The sequence below is a fragment of the Hevea brasiliensis genome, chromosome 3 (genome assembly GCF_030052815.1).
Source record: "Hevea brasiliensis isolate MT/VB/25A 57/8 chromosome 3, ASM3005281v1, whole genome shotgun sequence".
NCBI lineage: Eukaryota > Viridiplantae > Streptophyta > Magnoliopsida > Malpighiales > Euphorbiaceae > Hevea > Hevea brasiliensis.
In genome coordinates, this window is record NC_079495.1 from 34,032,110 (window position 1) to 34,054,740 (window position 22,631).

The window sequence follows — 22,631 nt, forward strand, 5'->3', positions numbered from 1 at the left end:
TGAGCGCTGAACTGAAATACACCTTTTTATTTTCTTTTTTGAGCTCGCAGAGGCTTTTAAAGAATGCAAATAGCTTTTCTGATATGACTTCAGAGATTTTTAATAAGAAACGACATATGAAGAGATTAGGTCCATGAATCTGTTTTAAATGGAGTTATAAGCAAACTAAAGCAGGCACTAGATCATTGGACTATCATTTCTATAGCAAGGTGATTTGATATTGTGCAATAAGAACATCAAAAATTATTTTGAGCTCTGTTTAGTTAAAAAAAAAAAAAAAATCTAGTGATCTTGTACTTTATATCTTTTTTTTTTTTTTGAGAATTAAAGAAACTTCATTGAAAGAAATCAAGGAGGGAAAAACATCTGCACCAACAAAGTCAATTATGGGGAGAGGCGCCTCCTCCATCCACACAATAACATCAGAGTCTAAAGACAATGCTAATTTGGCTAAAGAGTGAGCCACTGCATTAGCCTCTCTATACACGTGGGAGCAGGTAAAAGATCTGCAGCTGTAAGGCAACATCAGGATCTTCTGAATTCTTGTACCCATGCAATCAAATAACAACCGTTTAAGTCGATATTTACTGGCGGAGGCTATTACTCGTTACGTAATGGTAACGGCCGTTACCAATGTGGTAGAATTAGTGGGCTGATGAGGAGCAGAGATCACATGATAAAATTAGTCCAAAACCATCCAATTTCAGTCCAAACAGTGGAGAATAATTTAGAACAATAATAGTCTCTCTCCTTTGCGGAAACTCACTTTTCTCCTTTCCAATAATACTCCATTCTTCACCTTCACAACTCATTTACTCTTCTTTGCAAACAAAAGACAGTAGCCTTCTATTGAGTGTTCTAAATTTTACTTGTTCTTGCAAACAAAAGGCCTTAACACTCTCTATTCTCTACTCTACTACAACTTCTACAATCTTGCAACTTCTTAAAAATATAAGTGTTTTTTATTTTTTTGAATTTAATTCAATTATTTACTGAATTTTTTTTTTGCATATTTACTATTGAAAATTATTGTTAATGTTAGATTTATTGTTAAACTTATAGTTTGAGGCATAAGTTTGCTTAATCTATAGGTTTATGTGTATTTTTTCTAATGTTGATCTATTTTTCTAAAAAATGGATTTATAATTATTTTTTGTTGCTTCTTGAAACATTTTTAGAATTAATTTTATTGAAATAATTATTAATTACAAAATAACATCAAATACAATTTTTATTTTTTAGATATTTCCTATTTGCTAAAACTAAGTATAAGTGTAGATGTTGGAAAAATTTACATTACTTTTCATAAATTTAATTGTAAGTTAAAACTTTAACGTTTAAATTTAGATTAAATACTTGTTTAAATTTAGTTACTTATTTAATTTTTTCAAAATTGTTTTTAATGTTAGATTTTTTATTAAATTTATAATTTGAGGCATTAGTTTGCCTGATCTATAGGTTTATGTGTATTTATTCTAATGTTGACATATTTTTTTAAAGAATATATTTAGAATTGTTGTTTGTTGCTTCTTGAAAAAATTTTTAGAATTAATTTTATTAAAATAATTATTAATTGCAAAATAACATCATATAAAATTTTAATTTTCTTGATATTTGCTATTTGCTAAAACTAAGTGTAGATACATTACTTTTCATAAATTCAATTGTAAGTTTAAACTTTAAGTTTTAAATTTGAATTAAATACTTGTTTAAATTTAATTACTTATTTAATTTTCTTAACAATGAAAATGCCTTGATAAAGTAGTAGTACTAGTAAATCAAGCGATGACATTAGGTGGAGGTTTGCCACTCCGACAGGAAAAAATGAAAAATGACTTGCAATTTTTGTGATAAAAAAATAATCGGAGAAACAACTAGATTGAAGTTACACTTGGCTAATATACCTGGTCAAGTTGCTAGTTGTAAGAAAGTGTCATCAGAAGTAAGGAAAGACATGCATGCTATGTTGAAGGATTTTCAAGTTGCTAAAAAGGATAAAGAGAAGAGAGAAAGAGAATTAGAAATGGCTAAATGAGAAAGTCAGAGACAATTTGATGAAGATGAATTTCAAAGGAGAGTCGGTGGCTGTTATAAAGGTGGTGGTAGTAGTCGCCAACCCCAAGGATTAGGTCGGTTGGTTGCTATTCGTGAAAGGGGTAAATAAGCCACAAGACATACATCAACACTAGCTGAACGACTGGCTACCACTAAAATTGAGTTAGAGAAGAGTAGAGTGCAATCGAAGTAGCCAAAATTAAATACTAAATTGGTAAAGACATGGAAGGAAAAATTGCTCAAAGCTTTTGGAAATTTTATAGTCCATAATAAATTGCCTTTCAATGTTGTGGAGTCACCTTGGACTCGGCCACTTCTGAGAACATCTGCTGAAGTTGGGCTGAATGTATCACCCCCAAGTGCCTATGAGACTTTTGAGGTATTTCTGAATAACGAATACAATGAAATGAAAAATTTATTGCATCATTTGAGGGGATATGGAAAGAAAGGGGAGTTACCATCATGTGTGATGTTTAGAGCGGACCGACTTAAATGAGCATAATTAATTTTCTTATGTATTCAAATTGTGGCATAGTGTTCCACAAGTCTATTGATGCATTAAATATGGAATGTAAAGATGCAAAGTATTATTTCAAAATTATGAAAGAAGTAGTTGAAGAAATTGGCCTAGAAAATATTGTTCAAGTGGTGACAGATAATGAGGTTGCCATCAAAGCTGGTGGAAAGAAATTAATGGAAAAATTTCCTAACTTGTATCTGACAGCTTGTGCAGCTCATTGCATTGACCTAATTTTAGAAGATTTTGGGAAGAGAAAGAGCATCAAGAAAGTTATTGAACAAGCCAAAGTTGTCACCCAATTTGTTTACAATCATAATTAGGTGGTAAATTATATGAAGAAATTTATGGATAGTAGAGATATCATTCGCCTCGGCATTACATGATTTGCCACAAATATCATTGCTTTGGATTCTATTATCAGATGTAGGACAGTTGAAAAATATGTTTGAATTAGAGCAATGGATGGTAAGCAAGCTTGGTCAGGCTACTAGTGGACCTCCTCATGAAGCAAGGAACATTGTTTTTGGCTTGGGTAGTGAGGGAAGAGATTTTTGGGAGAAAGCCCAGGAAATAATAAAAATTCAAGAGCCTTTACTCAAAGTTCTGAAATTATTGGATGGTGATGAGAAGCCAACTATGGGTTTTATATTTGAGGCAATTGAAAGAGCAAAGTTGGCAATCAAGGTTAATGCTAGAAACTATATAGACTATTGAAAAATCAATGATCATCATTGGAGTATTCAATTACATCATAATTTACATGCAACTGGTAAGTTGATGACTTAATTAGGTATATTCATTACATTAAAAAAAAAAATTAAATCATTTTAATAGCTTATATGTATATTTGATTTTGTAGGGTATTTCTTAATCCTCAACACTAATATGGTCCACATGATATTGGAAATAATGAGGAAATCATGTTGGGGCTGAAGAAGGCTATTCAAAGGTTAGAGAGCGATTTAGTGAATCAAGCTCGTGCATTAAACCAAGTGTATAGCTAAGTGAATTTAGCTCTCAAAATTAGTTAGAATTAGAAATGGAGTATAATCCATTTGATTTTATAATGCTGATTAATATTAATATTTATTGGGTGTATCTACTAGCTGTTATACCCTACACTAATGTTTTGAGATAAATTGGGGAGCTTTGGTGTGGCTTTGGCACAAAGAGCCATTAAGATTAGTGATCTAGGTAAAACTAATAACATCTATTATTTTTAAATAATGTTATATTAATTTTGACTTTGAGGCTTTGAGCCAATATTAAAGTATTTTGTTTGTTTATTGAACTATAATGCAGTTGAGTGGTGGATTACTTGTGGTAAAAGTGCTCCTAAACTTAGAAAAATTGGAATTAAGGTATTGAATTCAACAACTTCAGTATCAAAGTGTGGGAGAAATTGGAGCACTTTTTCCCTTATACATGCAAAGTCAAGAAATAGACTAAGGTTTAAAAAGTTGCATGTACTTATCTTTGTTCACTATAATATGAGACTAAAAGTGAGGAATGCAATAAGGAAAAGTCCGTAAGAGTTGGAAAGAAATTACAATCCATTTAACTTGGATTACATTTTTGAAGAAGATGATCCTTTAAATCCATGGTTAGAGGAAAGGGAATCTCTTGTCTTGATGTTCAAGAAAATCCTTGGTTGGAAGAGGAAGATATTGCTCCAACTCAAGTAGAAGGAAGTGGTGCTGTTGGTGGCGGTGTTGGACTTGAACATTGTTTTGCATTGTCAAGTTCAAGTAATGATGATGATGGTGGTGATGATAGTGGTGGTGGTGAAGTTGGAGGAGGATCAATGGGTGGAGGTGATATAGGTGCTACTTCACAATCACAAGAAGATGGTGGAGGCAGTGGTGAAGGTGGTGGAGTGTTTGGTGGCAAAGCTCCATTTCCAGAATGGCCACAGACATATCAGCATCATAGATCACGGGGTTCTGTTGGTGCCGGTAGTGCTAAATTATTGTCATCAAAGGGCAAAGGTGTTCAACATGAGGAGTGTTCTTTTGATTCTGAATCTAGCTATGGGTATGGTCATAGTGGAAATATAATGCCTCTAGGCTTATCATCTACATCTACTAGTGATTATGGATATGGATGAGCACACTCAAATCCATATCCATATAATTATCCCCCTCCTTTATATTCAGAGCATTCATACCCTCCACAACCAGCTAATCCAGTTGATTCCTTATTTAGCTTCAATCCATCACAGCATTATCAATTGAGTCAATATCAACAAGGTGAGGATCCAAGCTCTCAAAGTCAAAACCAAAGTCAAGATTATCAAGAACCTCCTAGACATTCATTTTGGTGGCAATAAGGTTAGTTATTTACAATTTACGTAATTATTTTAGCTTTAAATTAGTTAATGCTAATGATATCCAAAAATAATAGATGATAATGTCTTCATTTGATGTATAAATGCTTAGTATATAGTTGTGTATCTTAATTTTATTTGTTTCTATCAATATCTACTCATTTTATGAACTTTGCAAATTTTTCAAAAAATTTGCGTAGTGTCATGCCGTTGCTGTTATGTTATGGCCATTACAGGCCCATTTCTGTTACTTGCGACTGCAACCACAATTATGATCGTGATTGTGATTTAAAATCATACATGTACCATAGTAAGAGTTGTTAATTAATTTACTATGCAAGTGCCTAATCAAGTTTAATTAGTCAGATTCTAGCTAGATACTCGATAAGCCTACCTCAATTGCGCAGTGTAAAGCAAAAAATTACAGCCTCCACCTCACCCTTTGTTAGTAGTATGCCCTAGAGCACATCATTTAGTATGTATCTTGTACATCTTTTATTAATAAAAGATATTTTCACTTTTTCATTTACATAATATATTTATGTGTAATAGAAAATGTCCATTGATATTTTGTTAGAAATTCTATTATTAAGTTGTTAAGAATATGAGTGACAGTATTTCTAGTACAAAGTATTATAAATAGGTTCACAATCGAGGATACTTTACAATAAGGACATGACTTATCCAGAAAGATTGTAATCATGTTTGTTCCCAAGTTATTTATATGAGATGTAAATAAGATGGAATGGTGAGTCTCATGCCATAAAACAAACATGATAGGCACTTATACATGATAAGTAGGTTGAACCAGTGACACTTATGACAAGCACATGGAGTTTACTCTTGTCAATGTATTGTCATAAATAATATCAGTGCATATAATCATTAGACCTGAGATAGCATAGTTATCTTGTATATAGGTGGTTTGAGTTTGATACTACTTTCATACTTGTACTGTGTATGGGTATATGGGCATGTGTTGGCTCCTGCTAGTTATATATGGAGGTAGGTGTTGATCAAGATGGAATATGTTCCTCTAAGTAAATAGGGATAAAATCCTATGTTCATTTAATTGTTCTTAATGTTTCAAGTTCCTGGCCAGGACAGATATATTTAATCAGAAAAGAGTTTTTGATAAGAAAAATCTTTTAATCAAGAACTGGAATTAAAAGAGAACATAATATTCACAGCAAATGGGGTTTGACATAAACCATGACTCCAGCTTGAATTGGGATTTTGTAATAGAGAGATTCTAGTGCATCGTAACATATGATTATAGGTTCATTTAAGGTAAACCTTATTACTAATTGGGTGGCCATGGCATGCTATGCTAGGTGTTAACTATGGTCTATGAGGTGCATAAAATGATTTAGAGAAATCATTTATGGTAAGAAAGAGTTATGATGATATTAAGAGTTGATATCATGTCTCATTGCCAATTAGTGATGAGCGTAGTAAGTCATGCACATACACAAGTAATCACTAACTTAAATATGATTTAATTAATTAATTAAAGAGTTTAATTGATTAATTAAATAGGTTTGGTTTGCAATTAGATTGCAAAGTCCCTAGCATGACTTGAAACCAAATCTAGGTTATTTGATGTATATTATAAGTTAAATTTATATTTAAAGTGTTTAAATATAAATTTAATTAATGAGAAATTAATTAATAGAGATTAATTAATTAATTTATATTTGATATAAATTGATTAGAAGAATAGAAATAATTATTTTGGGTTGAGAACTCAAAATTAAGACACAAGGGTATTTTGGTCATTTCATAGGGTGACATGTGGCACCATGAGATGGTGACACATGGCACTACACATAAGCTTGCCAAATGTCTTTTAATCATGTAAGATGATTAAAATTAAGATTAAATATAGGTTTGACACTTGGCACAATGTGATTGGGTCAATTAAATCTAGAACCAATCAGAAGGTGACATGTGGCAAGGGTTTTAAGTGGTGACCTAGCTATATAAGTGTAAGGATGTAAGAACAAATTACACAAGCTGCTCATTCTCTTTGTGCTGCCACCCTTGGCTACCATTCCCTTCTCTTCTTCTTCATCTCTCATCAATTCAAAGAGATTAGCAAACAATCTCTTGAATTAAAAATACTAGAAATTGTTTCTAGTGTCCTGTTTACATCTGTAATCTCTCAAAAGGCAAAACTTGATTTTCTAATTCATAGAAAAAGCTTTAGAAGCTGTTCAAGGGCTTCCATAGGTGATCTTGGTGTGGACAAGCTAGAGGGACAATATTTGGTGTCCTAGACGCATCCCAAAGGTGTCAAATACACTGAAGCACATCAAGAGGTTAGTGCACTTATTCTTGATCTAATCTAGGGTTCTAATAATTAATCTGATTAATTCTAAAATCTTAAATGGCAGATGTTGATCCAAAAACATATTAAAAGAGTTTTAATATGCTGTTTATCATTGAAATCAAATAGATAAAAATGAATCTTGCATGATGCATATGACTCTAGGTGAAAAATTTTTGAATTCAATGATATAAACTTGTATTTTTCATGCTTCCACTCCTTTAATTGGTATCAGAGCCACTTTATTTGCCATTTAAATTGTTGATTATATGATTTAATTGTGTGGTTTGATCATGAGATGATAGATCCATTGCTAGTTGGACCAACAAAGGTGGCGGCTTGATGAACTACACCACCATGCGCATGGTTTGATTCATTCAACCATGCGCATGGCTGTTTGGGTATGTTTGTGGGCTTTGTTTCAAGGCCCATAATTAGGCCCATGACTAATTAAAGTGTTTAATTAGGTGTTTTAATCACACAATTAAATTTTGATTCAGATTTGAATTTTAAAAATTGTTTGAATGTGATTCAAATCTAAATTTTAAAAGTTGTTTGAATGTGATTCAAGTCTGAATTTTTAAAGTTGTTTGAATATGATTTAAATCTGAATTTTTAAAGTTGTTTAAATCATATTCAAATCTGAATTTTTAAAAGTTATTTGAATGTGATTCAAATCTGAATTTTAAAAGTTGTTTGAATATGATTCAAATCTAAATTTTTTAAAGTTGTTTGAATGTGATTCAAATCTGAATTTTTAAATTTGTTTGAATGTGATTCAAATATGAATTTTTAAATTTATTTGAATCATATTCAAATATGGATTTTTAAGTTGAATATGAGATATTCAATTTAATTTAAGTATGTATATTTTATTTAATTATTAAATAGTGATATACATGATGGATGATCATGGACTATAAAAGATCAACGTGATTAGATTTATTTCTTTTATGTTTTCTTTGGGTTATAACTTAATTAATTTATTTTAATTTATTTTGGGCACGTATTATAAGATTGTAATATTTTGGGTTGTAATTTCATTTATTTAGTTCTTGTAAATTCGCCTTGGTATGCCAAGGATTGCAAGAAGATCAAGAAGGTCAAGAGCATTGGTGGGACCAGTGGGAGGAATTCAAGATCAAGTGTTGATTATGTACTCCTTTAGCAACTCTTGTAATATGAATGAATGAAATGCACCTAGGAATGCCCTGATTCAATTCTTGGTGGCTCAGAATTGAATCCCTTAGAAAAGTCCATGATCATATCATATTTATTTATTATCCATGAATGCAAGAGATGTATGGGAATGTATGCAAGTATATGATATATGATTGCTAATTGGATAATGTGTAAAGTGAGACCTTAATAGTAATTAGGAAGACCATAAAATCTTCCAAACAAATGATTAAGTTGGATATGCTATAATTAAAGTAATTATAACATGGGCCCTCCATTGGGGCAATTACTTTAAGAAATTTTAAATAGCTGCATATGATGTAATTAATTTAAGAGATTTTCTTAAGAATAATTGTTAACCATGAGATGTTGTAAATATGTAAATGGTTTGGTGGCCAATAATGGATGTGCCTGAGGACATTAAAATTATTTGCATGTTTACTGGCTCAATGGGATCAACTTAACTAATGCAAGATAAGTCAATATTGGATGTGCCTGAGATTTTTAGCATTAGGGGCTAGGTAAAGGATTGAACCTCACATGAGATGTGATGGGCAAGGAGTTGCTCACTTATAATTTATTGTTATTCCAATAATGGATGTGCCTGAGGATGATCAATAGGATTATAAGAATTCAATCACCCACTAGAAATCCATCCAACTAGGATTTTCGTTTTCTACTTTGGAAGTATGATATTCGCTAAGTTAGTGGGAGGACCAATTTGATTAAAAGACCATAATCATTTTAGTTAATTACATGATACATTTACTAATTAATCTGGTTATTTTCTGCAGTTAGTTTTCTGATAATAATGAGCACAGAACAACCACCACCATCCAATATCCTTGCAAGCATACTTGATCGCAATAGGTTGATAAGACCTAATTTATCTGATTGGCTAAGAAATTTGAAACTTGTCCTAAACCTTGAACATATAGGATATGTTTTAGACTTAAATGTTCTTGGTCTCTTACCTCTAGAGGCCACTCAAAAGGAACATGAAACTTTGGACAAGTGGAAGGAGCATGATATGAGAGCTAAATGTTACATGCTTGCTTCCATGAGTAATGAGTTACAGAAGTAGCATGAGAACATGCAGAGTGCAAGTGAGATCCTCCTTTGCCTACAAGAGTTGTATGGTGAGCACAGCAGGAATGCTAGGTATGAGATATCTAAACAGCTATTCCGCATGAGGATGTCTGAGGGACAAAATGTTGGGGATCATGTCCACAAGATGATTCAGCTGATTGAGCAGCTGGAACATCTTAACTTTAACATGGATTTCTAACTGCAGACGGATTTGATCCTTCAGTCCCTTCCTGAGTCATTTGGTAATTTTGTGACAAATTTTCATATGACTAAATAGGAATGCACCTTGGCTGGTTTACTCAACATGCTGGTTATTGCCCAAAAGAATATGCCGGGCAATAAAGGAAAAGAGGTAGCTTTGATTGCATCTTCTTCTGCTGGAAAGTCCAACAAGAAGAAGGGCAATAAGAAAAAGAAATCTCAGATTCCTGGTCCTTCCAAGAAAATAGCTAAACAGAAAGGGAAGACTAAAGCTGATGGAGGCAAAAAAAAATGTTTCCACTGCCAGGAGGATGGGCACTAGAAAAGGAACTACCCAGAGTATCTTGCTTCTCTGAAGAACAAGAAGGATACACCTTCGGAAGGTATGTCCATAACTGTAACAGCCCGATCCTTCTCCAGTTAGTATTGTCCGCTTTGGCCCATGGGTCTCACGGATTTGTCCCTTGGGAGGTTTCATTCCCAAAAGCGCGCTGACCAGGTGAGGAAGGCTCCCACATATATGGCCCAAATCTTTTCTTCCCGTTTCCGATGTGGGACACAAAGTTTCCACCCGGTCGTGCTGGTTGAACAAGCACGTCCCAACCCCATCCTGGGTCGTGACAAGCCCACGACTTCCGCAGTGCGTCCTCGCACCACACACCGTACTAGAGAGGAGTCCACGATGCAAATTGTATGGCCGATCCTTCTCCAGTTAGTATTGTCCGCTTTGGCCCATGGGTCTCACGGATTTGTCCCTTGGGAGGTTTCATTCCCAAAAGCAGCTCAATTGGTAAGAGGCGAAGCAAATCCGTGAGACCCATGGGCCAAAGCGGACAATACTAACTGGAGAAGGATCGGGCTGTTACAATAACTTATTATTTAGATTCTAATGATACTCATAGTTCATCTACAGGTTGGGTTTTAGATACTGGTGCTAGTTCTCACATTTCTTATGATATGCAGGAACTAGCAAATAGTAGCAGCTTGCGTTCTTGAGATGTTAGACTCCGGATTGGCGACGGCTCAACTGTTGAAGCTTTAGCCATAGGATCTAAATCTTTTTATATGTCTGGACATGTTTTGTGTTTGGATAATATTTTATATGTACCTGATGCTTTTATGAACATCATTTCTATATCTAGTTTGACTAGAAATAGCTATGAATTTCAATTCACAGATGATGTTTGCAATATTTATTTTGGAAATAAATATGTTGGTTCGGGTTATATGAATGATGGTCTTTATTATTTAGATAATAATGACAAACACAAATTGAATGCAAGTGATCTAAATGAATGCAATGCCATGGTAAAAATCAACTCAAGTTCAAAATATATTTGGCACTTAAGATTAGGTCATGTTGCAGAAGATAGGATTACAAAACTAGAGAAAATGGAGATTTTATCTTCATTGGGCTCTGAGCCTACTCCAACTTATGAATCTTGCCTTCAGGGCAAAATGACTAGATCACCCTTTGTAGGACAAGGGCTAAGAGCTGAAAATATTTTGGAGCTAATACATGCTGATATATGTGGTCCATTTAAAGAAATGGCTAGAGGTGGTTTTCATTACTTTATTACCTTTACTGATGATAAATCAAGGTTTGGGTATTTGTATTTGATGAAATACAAACATGAATCCTTTGAAAAGTTCAAAGAATTTAAATCTGAAGTAGAAAATCAAACAGGAAAGAGTATTAAAGCTCTTCGATTAGATCGTGGAAGTGAATACTTGAGTACTGAATTTGATGAATACTTGAGAGAGCATGACATTGTTTCCCAGCTGACTCCTCCAGGAACACCACAGCTAAATGGTGTATCTGAAAGAAGAAATCGTACTCTATTGGATATGGTACCTAGTATGATGAGCTATACTGATATGCCAATCTCCTTTTGGGGATTTGTATTAGAATCAGCTTTGCATATTCTGAATAGGATTCCATCAAAATCAATATCTTTCACACCTTATGAGATATGGCATGGAAGAAAACCAAGTCTTAAGCATGTTAAGATTTGGGGTTGTCCAGCTTATATCAAAAAGTTGAACACTGATAAATTGGAAACCAGATCAGAAAAGGGTCAATTTGTTGGATATCCAAAAGATAGTTTTGGATATTATTTTTATTTGCCTACATCACAAATGGTTGTGATAAGTAGAGATGCCACATTTCTTGAACAACAGTTTGTTCAAGAAGGAGGCAAAGGAAGGCAAATAGAGTTAGAATTGGAGAATTTTGACCAACCAACAGATCAGATGGATATAGGTCCATCTATTCAACCTATACCTATTAATGAAACATCTACAGCTGTTTCTCGTAGAACAACCAGGGTATCTCACCCACCAGTGAGATATGGTTTCCTTTATGAAGAAGAACAAGAGTTGTCCACTCATGAAGAAGTTGATCATGGAGATGATCCATTTACCTATGAAGAAGCTATATTAGATATAGACTCTTCCAAATGGATTGATGCTATAAAATCCGAGATTGATTCGATGTATAAGAATCAAGTTTGGGATCTTGTTGACCCACCTGAAGGTATTGTACCTATAGGGAATAAATGGGTTTTCAAGAAGAAAATTGGTTCTGATGGAAAGGTAGAGACCTATAAGGCAAGGCTAGTAGCCAAAGGGTTTCGCCAAAGGCAAGGAATCGACTATGAGGAGACTTTCTCGCCTGTTGCCATGCTTAAATCAATTAGGATTCTATTAGCAATAGCTGCATACTATGATTATGAGATTTGGCAGATGGATGTCAAAACAACTTTTCTCAATGGATACATTAAAGAAAACATTTTCATGGAACAATCTAGGAGTTTTGAATCCCAAGATAGCTCCAAAGTATGCAAGCTAAAGCGATCCATTTATGGGTTGAAGCAAGCTTCGAGGAGTTGGAACATCCATTTTGATGAAGCCATTAAATCATTTGGTTTTATAAAAAATGAGGATGAGCCATGTGTATATAAGAAGGTTAGTGACAGTGCTATCACTTTCCTTGTCTTATATGTGGATGACATACTGTTGATGGGTAATGACACAGGTATGTTGACAACCGTAAAGGTATGATTGTCAAGTACATTCTCCATGAAAGACTTAGGGGAGGCAACCTATATTCTTGGGATTCGCATCTATAGAGATAGAGCGAAAAGATTAATTGGTTTATCCCAAAGTCTATACTTAGAAAAGGTGTTAAAGAGGTTTAACATGCTTGATTCCAAGAGAGGATTGTTACCAGTGAGACATGGTATCCACCTTTCTAAAGAGATGTCTCCAAAGACACCTGAAGAAAGAGACAAGATGGCCAGGATTCCATATGCTTCGACTATTGGAAGTTTGATGTTTGCAATGTTGTGTATTAGGCCGGATATCGCATATGCTGTTAGTTTGACTAGTAGGTATTAATCCAATCCAGGTTTGGAACACTGGATAGCTGTCAAAAATATCCTTAAGTACTTGAGAAGAACTAAGGATTTATTCTTGATTTATGGAGGTGGAGACTTGCAATTGGATGGTTATACTGATTCTGATTTCCAATCAGATATCGATGATAGAAAGTCTACCTCTGGGTATGTGTTCATTTGTAATGGAGGTGAAGTCAGTTGGAAGAGTTCCAACTAGAGTACGACTGCAGATTCCACTATCGAGGCTGAGTATATTACTACATTAGATGCTGCAAAGGAAGCTGTTTGGATAAAGAAGTTCGAACCAGAACTTACAGGAGTTCCTTCCATTGAGTCAGCAGTTCCACTTCACTGTGACAATAATGGAGTAGTCATACAGGCTAAGGAACCCCGGTCTCACCAGAAATCCAAACACATAGAAAGACGCTACCACATTATTAGAGAAATAGTTGGACGAGGCGATATAGCCATGCGGAAAATAGCATCAGCTGAAAATCCAGCTGATCCATTCACTAAGCCTATGTCACAGACTCAGCTAGACCGACATCTTGAGAAGATGGGTCTAAGATATTGTAATGAATGGCTCTAGTGCTAGTAAGAGATTGTTAGTAGTATGCCCTAGAGCATATCATTTAGTATGTATCTTGTACATCTTTTATTAATAAAAGACATTTTCACTTTTCCGTTTACATAATATATTTATGTGTAATAGAAAAGGTCCATTGATATTTTGTTAGAAATTCTATTCTTAAGTTGTTAAGAATATGAGTGACAGTATTTCTAGTACAAAGTATCATAAATAGTTTCACAATCGAGGATACTTCACAATAAGGACATGACTTATCCAGAAAGATTGTAATCATGTTTGTTCCCAAGTTATTTATATGAGATGTAAATAAGATGGAATGGTGAGTCTCATGCCATATAACAAACATGATAAGCACTTATACATGATAAGTAAGCCAAACTAGTGACACTTTTGACAAGCACATGGAGTTTACTCTTGTTAATGCATTGTCATAAATCATATCAGTGCATATAATCTTTAGACCTGAGATAGCACAGTTATCTTGTATATAGGTGGTTTGAATTTGATACTGCTTTCATACTTATACTGTGTATGGGTTTATGGGCATGTGTTGGCTCCTACTAGTTATATATGGAGGTAGGTGTTGATCAAGATGGAATCTGTTCCTCTAAGTAAATAGGGATAAAATCCTATGTTCATTTAATTGTTCTTAATGTTTCAAGTTCCTGGCCAGGACAGATATATTTAATCAGAAAAGAATTTCTGATAAGAAAAATCTTTTAATCAAGAACTGAAATTAAAAGAGAATATAATATTCATAGCAAATGGGGTTTGACATAAACTGTAACTCCAGCTCGAATTGGGATTTTGTAACAGAGAGATTCTAGTGCATGGTAACATATGATTATAGGTTCATTTAAGGTAAACCTAATTACTAATTGGGTGGCCATGGCATGCTATGCTAGGTGTTAACCATGGTCTATGAGGTGCATAAAATGATTTAGAGAAATCATTTATGGTAATAAAGAGTTTTGATGATATTAAGAGTTGATATCATGTCTCATTGCCAATTAGTGATGAGCTTAGTAAGTCACACACATACACAAGTAATCACCAACTTAAATATGATTTAATTAATTAATTAAAGAGTTTAATTGATTAATTAAATAAGTTTGGTTTGCAATTAGATTGCAAAGTCCCTAACATGGCTTGAAACCAAATCTAGGTTATTGGATGTATAGTATAAGTTAAATTTATATTTAAAGTATTTAAATATAAATTTAATTAATGAGAAATTAATTAATAGAGATTAATTAATTAATTTATATTTGATATAAATTGATTAGAAGAAGAGAAATAATTATTTTGGGTTGAGAACTCAAAATTAAGACACAGGGGTATTTTGGTCATTTCACAGAGTGACATGTGGCACCATGAGATGGTGACGCATGGAACTACACATAAGCTTGCCAAATGTCTTTTAATCATGTAAGATGATTAAAATTAAGATTAAATATAGGTTTGACACTTAGCACAATGTGATTGGGTCAATTAAACCTAGAACCAATCATAAGGTGACATGTGGCAAGGGTTTTAAGTGGTGACCTAGCTATATAAGTGTAAGGATGTAAGAACAAATTACACAAGCTGCTCATTCTCTTTGTGCTGCCACCCTTGGCTACCATTTCCTTCTTTTCTTCTTCATCTCTCATCAATTCAAAGAGATTAGCAAACAATCTCTTGAATTAAAAATACTAGAAATTGTTTCTAGTGTCCTGTTTACATCTGTAATCTCTCAAAAGGCAAAACTTGATTTTCTAATTCATAGAAAAAGTTTTAGAAGCTGTTCAAGGGCTGCCATAGGTGATCTTAGTGTGACCAAACTAGAGGGACAACATTTGGTGTCCTAGACGCATCCCAATGGTGTCAAATACACTGTAGTGCATCAAGAGGTTAGTGCACTTGTTCTTGATATAATCTAGGGTTTTAATAATTAATCTGATTAATTCTAAAATCTTAAATCGCAGATGTAGATCCAAAAACATATTAAAAGAGTTTTAATATGCTGTTTATCATTGAAATCAAATAGATAAAAATGAATCTTGCATGATGCATGTGACCCTCGGTGAAAAATTTTTGAATTCAATGATATAAACTTGTGTTTTTCATGTTTTCGCTCTTTCACCCTTATCTGCAGAAATTGAACCAAGGACCCTATGAACACTAGACTGCAAAACATGACCCTCATGATCCTGAGCCATAAACCTGAAACCTTATTTCTCTGAACCACCCAACGCCGTATCAGAATTTAACTTCATTACACCTTTTGCAGGAGCATGCCATCTGAAATGCGAATGAGGAAGAGAGGAATTTGTTGGAATAGCTCAATAGCTCCTAAACTCAGAGAACAGCTCTGAAGCCTTATTAATAGTGAACACTGGATCTTGCCTTCTATTCTGGTGCAACCAAGAATTTCTTATATTCTATATCGCCTAGGCAATCATACAAAAGAATTCAAACTGATCAACACTAGCATCAGAGAAAAAACTGCTTGCTCCATAGGCTAAAAGACAATAATAACGAGGGTGGATCCAGTCTCAGCGGGCTAAGCTTCTAGGTCATAACAACATTATTACACAGAAAAAGCACATGATCCAAAGTCTCCTCAACCATACCACATTTGAAACAAATAGTGTCAAAGTCAACTGCCCGCTGCTTCAATAAATTACCTACTGGAAGAAGGTTATGGCAAGCTCTATACATAAAGTGTTTTATTTTGGGAGGCACATTAATTTTCCACAAATCTTTCCAAAAATCCTCATCCTGATCTAGAGAAGACGATGAAGCAAACTCGGAGTTTGCAGTTGACATAGCAAGGTGATATGTACTTTCATAGAGAAATGCCCATTCTTAGAATAGTGGCAAACCAAAAGATCCTTGTCCCACTAACGACTCAACAGAATACTACAAATTTGAGAAGCTTTAAATGGGAGGAAGATTGATTGAACCAGATCCACCGGCCAACTACACATCTTAAAATCTATAAGTTCACTGACAACCGCTTGCTCATCAAGAATAGCTGGAGGAGACCATACTTTGAACCCATTTTGATTCGGCAATCACCTATCCTTCCAAATAGAGGTGTTACACCCAATGCCCACTAGCCATCTATAACCCTTCTCAATCAACCACCTAGCCAGATTTAAACTGCTCCATGCAAACTAGGCCTCAAACCCAACTTTGCTTAAAAGAAGAGGACCTCAAATGGTACTGCGCTTGAAACAGCTGCACAAGTGGCGAAGACTGATTCGAAGCTAAACACTAGCATTGCTGTGTGAGCATTACTAACTTAAACACGCGAAGTGTGGAAGCCCAACCCACCACATGATTTTGGCCTATATAATTTATCCCATGCACACCAATGAATTCTATTTTCCTCCGTTCTTTGACCCACCGGAACCTAGCCAACTTCATCTCAATTTTATGCTAAACATCTTCAGGAATTAAGAAACAACTCAAGGTATACTATGCGGAGCTATAGATTTTCGACACGTAATTAAATAGGTATAAATAGGTCAATTGGTTTATGATAGTTAAAAATAAGGATTAATCGCGTTAACCAGCTTAATCCAATAAGACATACAATAACCGGTTTATTTAATTAAGTTAACAGGTTAACTTATTTTTGAACCATTTAAATGTATTATGACCTCTTTTTTCTATAGTTAAAAATATAATATTATTCTCAATATTTTATAATTTATATTTTCTTTTTAATTTTATGAAACACTTGATATTAAAAAAATATATGAATTTTTGATTATATATAACAAATTACATAGTAAATTAAAAGAAAAAAAATTTAGACTCAAATATTATAATTAATTTTATTGTAACTACTCAATTTATATATGAATATATTATATGAGGTTAAGAAAATAAAACTACATAGTGATTCTAATTTCTTGTCAATATTGTTAATGTTTAAAAAACAAAATTTTATTTATCATTAGGAATAAAAATAAAAGAAAATTTAATTAATAAAATTTAATGTTAATTAAAAAAATCATTTCTATGAATACATTAATAAAATAAATTATTGGCATCATTAATTAATTATTTATTTTAATATAATTTTAATTTAATTTATATCATAATTTAATAGATGTAATTTACATATATACATATCAAGAAGTTTATGTATAAAGTTGAAATATAGTGTAGTTGTTTATTAATTATATGAGCATTAGATAGACTCAGTTTCAAGTCCTATCCACCCTTTTGCATTCTTCTCAAAATTTTTAACAAATTGGTCATACGAAGTTGCATGAGTCATATTGTATAACTTGCTTAATTGACTTGTGTGATGAATGGGTCATTAAACGAGTTATACGAATTGTATTGTGTGACTTATTTATTAAATAGATAAACAGGTTGTGTTGTGTGACCTGTTTAATAAATGAATTGTGTTTGGATTGAAAATTTATGACACAATTAATAATTGTGTCATGCTTAGATTGAGCATAATCCTATCGAATTGGACTCAGACATAACCCAACACAAATTACCACCGCTAAATTACGTTGGGTGGACTGAATAATTGCCTTTATATTTTTTCTTCTCAGTTGTTAAGTTTTTGTATTTTGTAAATTTTATTTATTAAATTTCTAAACTTCAATTTGATACTACGAACCTTTTACAATTTTATTTATTTATTTATTTATTTATTTTATACGTTAAGCTACTTTTTAACTGTATTGGATGGCAATCATAGAATAAAGACAATAGACATCGGTGTGTGACTGACTATTTGGAATAGTCATGAAATCTTCTCTCATTGCTTTCTAGTCAATAATATGGGTCTCTTATTACAACCTTCTCATAATTGTGAATTTCACTTTGAGTGGACTGCTCTAATTTCAAACTCTAAAATAGCTTATTTAACATTGTTGCCACTCACAAGTGAGGAGGAGAAGCTATAGACGTCTAATGGAAAGAAAAATTTCAAAAGAGATGGAGATTTTAGGAGTTGCGTTTGGAGAAACCATGACAAATTGAGAATGGGAAGTAATGGGTATTTTGATTGGAATTATAATTAGAAATAAAACTAAGAATTTGAGGTTGATATTGTTAGAGATTTGAGATAGAGATGATTAGAGTTCTCTTACTTAAGGATGACAATAGATATAAGATACTCACGAAAATTACTTTATTTGAATCCGATTAATATTTACACTACTTGAATTCATCTCAAACTTGATTAAAATTTACCCTCAACTATTTAAATTCCTCTTAAATCTGATTACATTATCTGATTAATACTCAAACCCATTTAAGTTTATATTCTTTAATTAATAATATGCATACAGAATATTTTTAATTAATAATTTATATTTTAAAAATTTGATAACTCTATAAAACATTTAAATTCTATTTATTTAATATATATATATATATTATAAATATATATATATTATATTTAATTAATTATTTATATAAACAAGTTTAGGTAATGAATATTTAACATGTAAAACCTAAACCGGCCATGGGTATCATTTCTCAAACCAAACTTACTTCAAACCTAATTATATACCATCTAAATTCATCTTATTAGGATTTTGTCGAATCACATACCAGTAAATACATGATCTGTTGCCATCCCTAACCTCACTCAATCATTCAATTCAAGGTCATTCCTTGAATGCTTAAGGTTTTTTTTTTTTTTTTTTTTAATTCTTTTATATTTTTTAGAAATTAATTGTAAATTTATTTATTTATTTTTTAAAAAATTTAATATTTTTATTAAGTTTATTAAAATAAGGTTTAATGAAAAAAAAAATTAAATTTAAAAGCTCAATAATGCTAAAATAATGTCCAGAAACTCAAAACACAACTGAATTTCAAGATGCATGTTACTTTTTATCTTTTTTCATACTGACATAATTTCAACGGGACATAAGGAATATATTGTTAACTTCGACTAAAATAATAAAAAGTTCATAAACTCTAAAAATGCTTTTTTGTCTTGATGAGACATTTGAATATAAATGTATCATCAATCAAATCTGCATTATTTTTACAGGTAAGTTTTAGTTTGATGGTTTTTAAAACATTGAGATTTTGAGTTCGAGTTTCAATTATAATTAATTAAAATAAAAAATTATCATTTTTATTGATAGGCTTGTCAATTGTCAATTGTATCTATGTACATTAATTTCATAAATTATTTATTTCTAAAGACAAATCACACTTATTTTGTAAATTATTTAGCTTGAATTCCCTATAATCAATATATACATCAATAAAGTTTATTAATCCCTTTTCTATAGATGGTTCCAAATGTGCTTGAATTATTAGAATGATGCCCGCACTTTGCTGCAGACATTACAAGCATTTTGCATATTGCGAAGGCTCCCCATTTCATCCCATGCAGCGGTCTTTCCCCTCAAGCTTCAACGTTAAGCTCAACACAATTCAGGTAATAGGAAGATGGCCTGTAGGGAGTCAAGTCTGTTGAAAGAGATTTAAGACTTGTTTGATTTAACTATTGGATATGGCTAATTTATAGATCATAACAAGTAGTTGTTGCTGATAGTTGTTCTTGATATATATATATATATATATATATATATATATATATATATATATATATATATATATATATATATATATATATATATATATAAAATGGAGTTGGAGCTAGCTAGTTAAATTATTATTTAAATATTTTGACATTTAATTTATCTATTATTTCTTATACTTATAAATAATTTATTGATAAAAAAAATTATTTGAAGACAAAATTTTGTAATTAATAAATTTTAAAAATATAATATGGTCTAAATAAAAAATAAAATAAAATCGGCCAGTAGTTGATGACAAAAAGCTTATGTTTCAGAATCGATACAAACTGCAGCTGGTAGATAGTCTATTAGCTATCAGTTGCAATCTTGATGAGTTCAAATAAGTTGATTTAGCCATTTGAATGTTTACTGACTATCAGTTGCATCTAACAGCTAAACCAAATATCCCTCTTAAAACCAGTAATAGTTGAAATTTAGGCATCAAATAGGGCATTGAGATTGCATTACCGCCCGACTTTTGACATTTGGAAATAGAGAATGATTCCTTAACAACAATTACTGCTTTACATGGAGGTTCACTAGTCCATCCCTTTCATGCATTACTAGTTGCGGATGTGTTGCACATTTCTAAGGCTCTAGACTTTGTGTCCTTTAACTTTGCTTACAAGAAAACAAATGAATGGAGGAAGTTCTGCACTATCTTGTTCATATTGGTTTATCTAATTCGTTGTATGCTTCTCTTTCCCGTTAATGAAAGCATCATTCTCTCTCTCAAAAAGAAAAGAAAAAAATGCCTTACAAGCATTTTCTATTCTAGTTATTTCTATAGGCCTTTTTATCACTTACCATTATGGGGCTTTCTCAAATAAACTTTTGTATATCAAAATTAAGTCTTTTTTCCAAGCAATTTTAAAAGTTTACAATCCCATATTAGTTTAGCACATTCAAAATAAACAATCTTAAAGTGCTTCTAGCAGAGTTCAAACCTAATTTATAAGATAGGAAACTTCCATCATTACTAACTAAAGTAACCATGTTGAGTATTCCTATAAGTCTTTTAGGCATTAATTACTAGTTTGTGACCCACTTGTAACCACGTTGAGTATTTCTATAAGCTAACCTAATTTTAACCTGCCTCGCTTTGTGAAAATTATTACATATTTTTGTAGGATTGCTACGCAATCGAAATGCACAACATAACAATTAATAAGCAATCTATTGTATTTAAAACTTATTATAGTAATTGTTCAAATCTAGAATAATAGAAAATATAGGAGAAATTAAAAAAAGAGAGATTTATATGTGTTAGACCTAGGTGTCTTAACCCATAATAAACAATTAGTGTGCTAGTAATCACATTGGAAGTGTTTGTAATGAGATTGTAGGCCCTAAATTCGATAATTCCAAATTACTTCAAACTAAGGATGAAAAAGAGCAAGAAAAGAAAGCAAATTTATGAGGGACACTAAAATGTAATATTATTTAATTTTATGCTTTGTGATTCTGATTTTATTATTTATGTTGGCTGAAGTCTAGGTATTGCTTAGAAATTTTTTTCTTGACGTAGTTTTCACTTAATTTTTGACCAATGGGAATTAAATTATTTTTCACTTTTTAAAAAATGCAAAATTATTTTTGGAAAGTGTTTTAGTTTAAAAGTTCATTGAATTAACTTTTCAACGCTTCAAATGGATCGAAAATTCAATTTTTAAGTTAAAAGTTGTGCTTTTCTCAAGTTTTTGGAAAACATGATAGAAGGGACTTTGATAGCTGAAGTAAGGGACTTTAGTAGATGGAGTCGTCTTTTTAAAAATGCTATTTTGGAAGCAAGAACTTTGGCAACAAAAGTAAAAGACTTCAACAGCCAAACCTGGGTTTTTAAAAGTTAAAATAATAGATTTTTATGTGGTTGAACAGCTATATTTGCATTTAATGCATCCCTAATGGTCATTTTCTTGCTAAACTATAACTAGAGAGTGTTTATGATTGAGATGAACTTACAAAAACTAATTATTCGTGAATTTATTATGTTCTAAGATATTACTACTCTTTTTTCTCTCTAGAACTTGAGCCATAGTAATTAATTCTTTGAGAGCTTGTTTTTAGCTGTAATTCTTTGTGTTTAGAGATTGAAAGTGGGGTTGATAAGTGTATTAATTATATCAAAAGTGTTGTAGAGCATTAAAAATTGTTCATGTGAAAAGAGGGATTATAAAAGAGTTAAGGTTTGCTCTTGAGGATTTTAAGGGGTTTGATCTTCACCCAAGGAAGATAGATAGTGGAATCAACTCTTAGGGAGGGCCTTGAGGAAGAATGTAGACATGGGATAACTGATCCTCTGAATCCTTGTGTGCATTTTTCCTTCTCCCTTTCTTATGTTTAATTTGTTATATTTCTACCTTCTCTAAAAATTTTAATTAG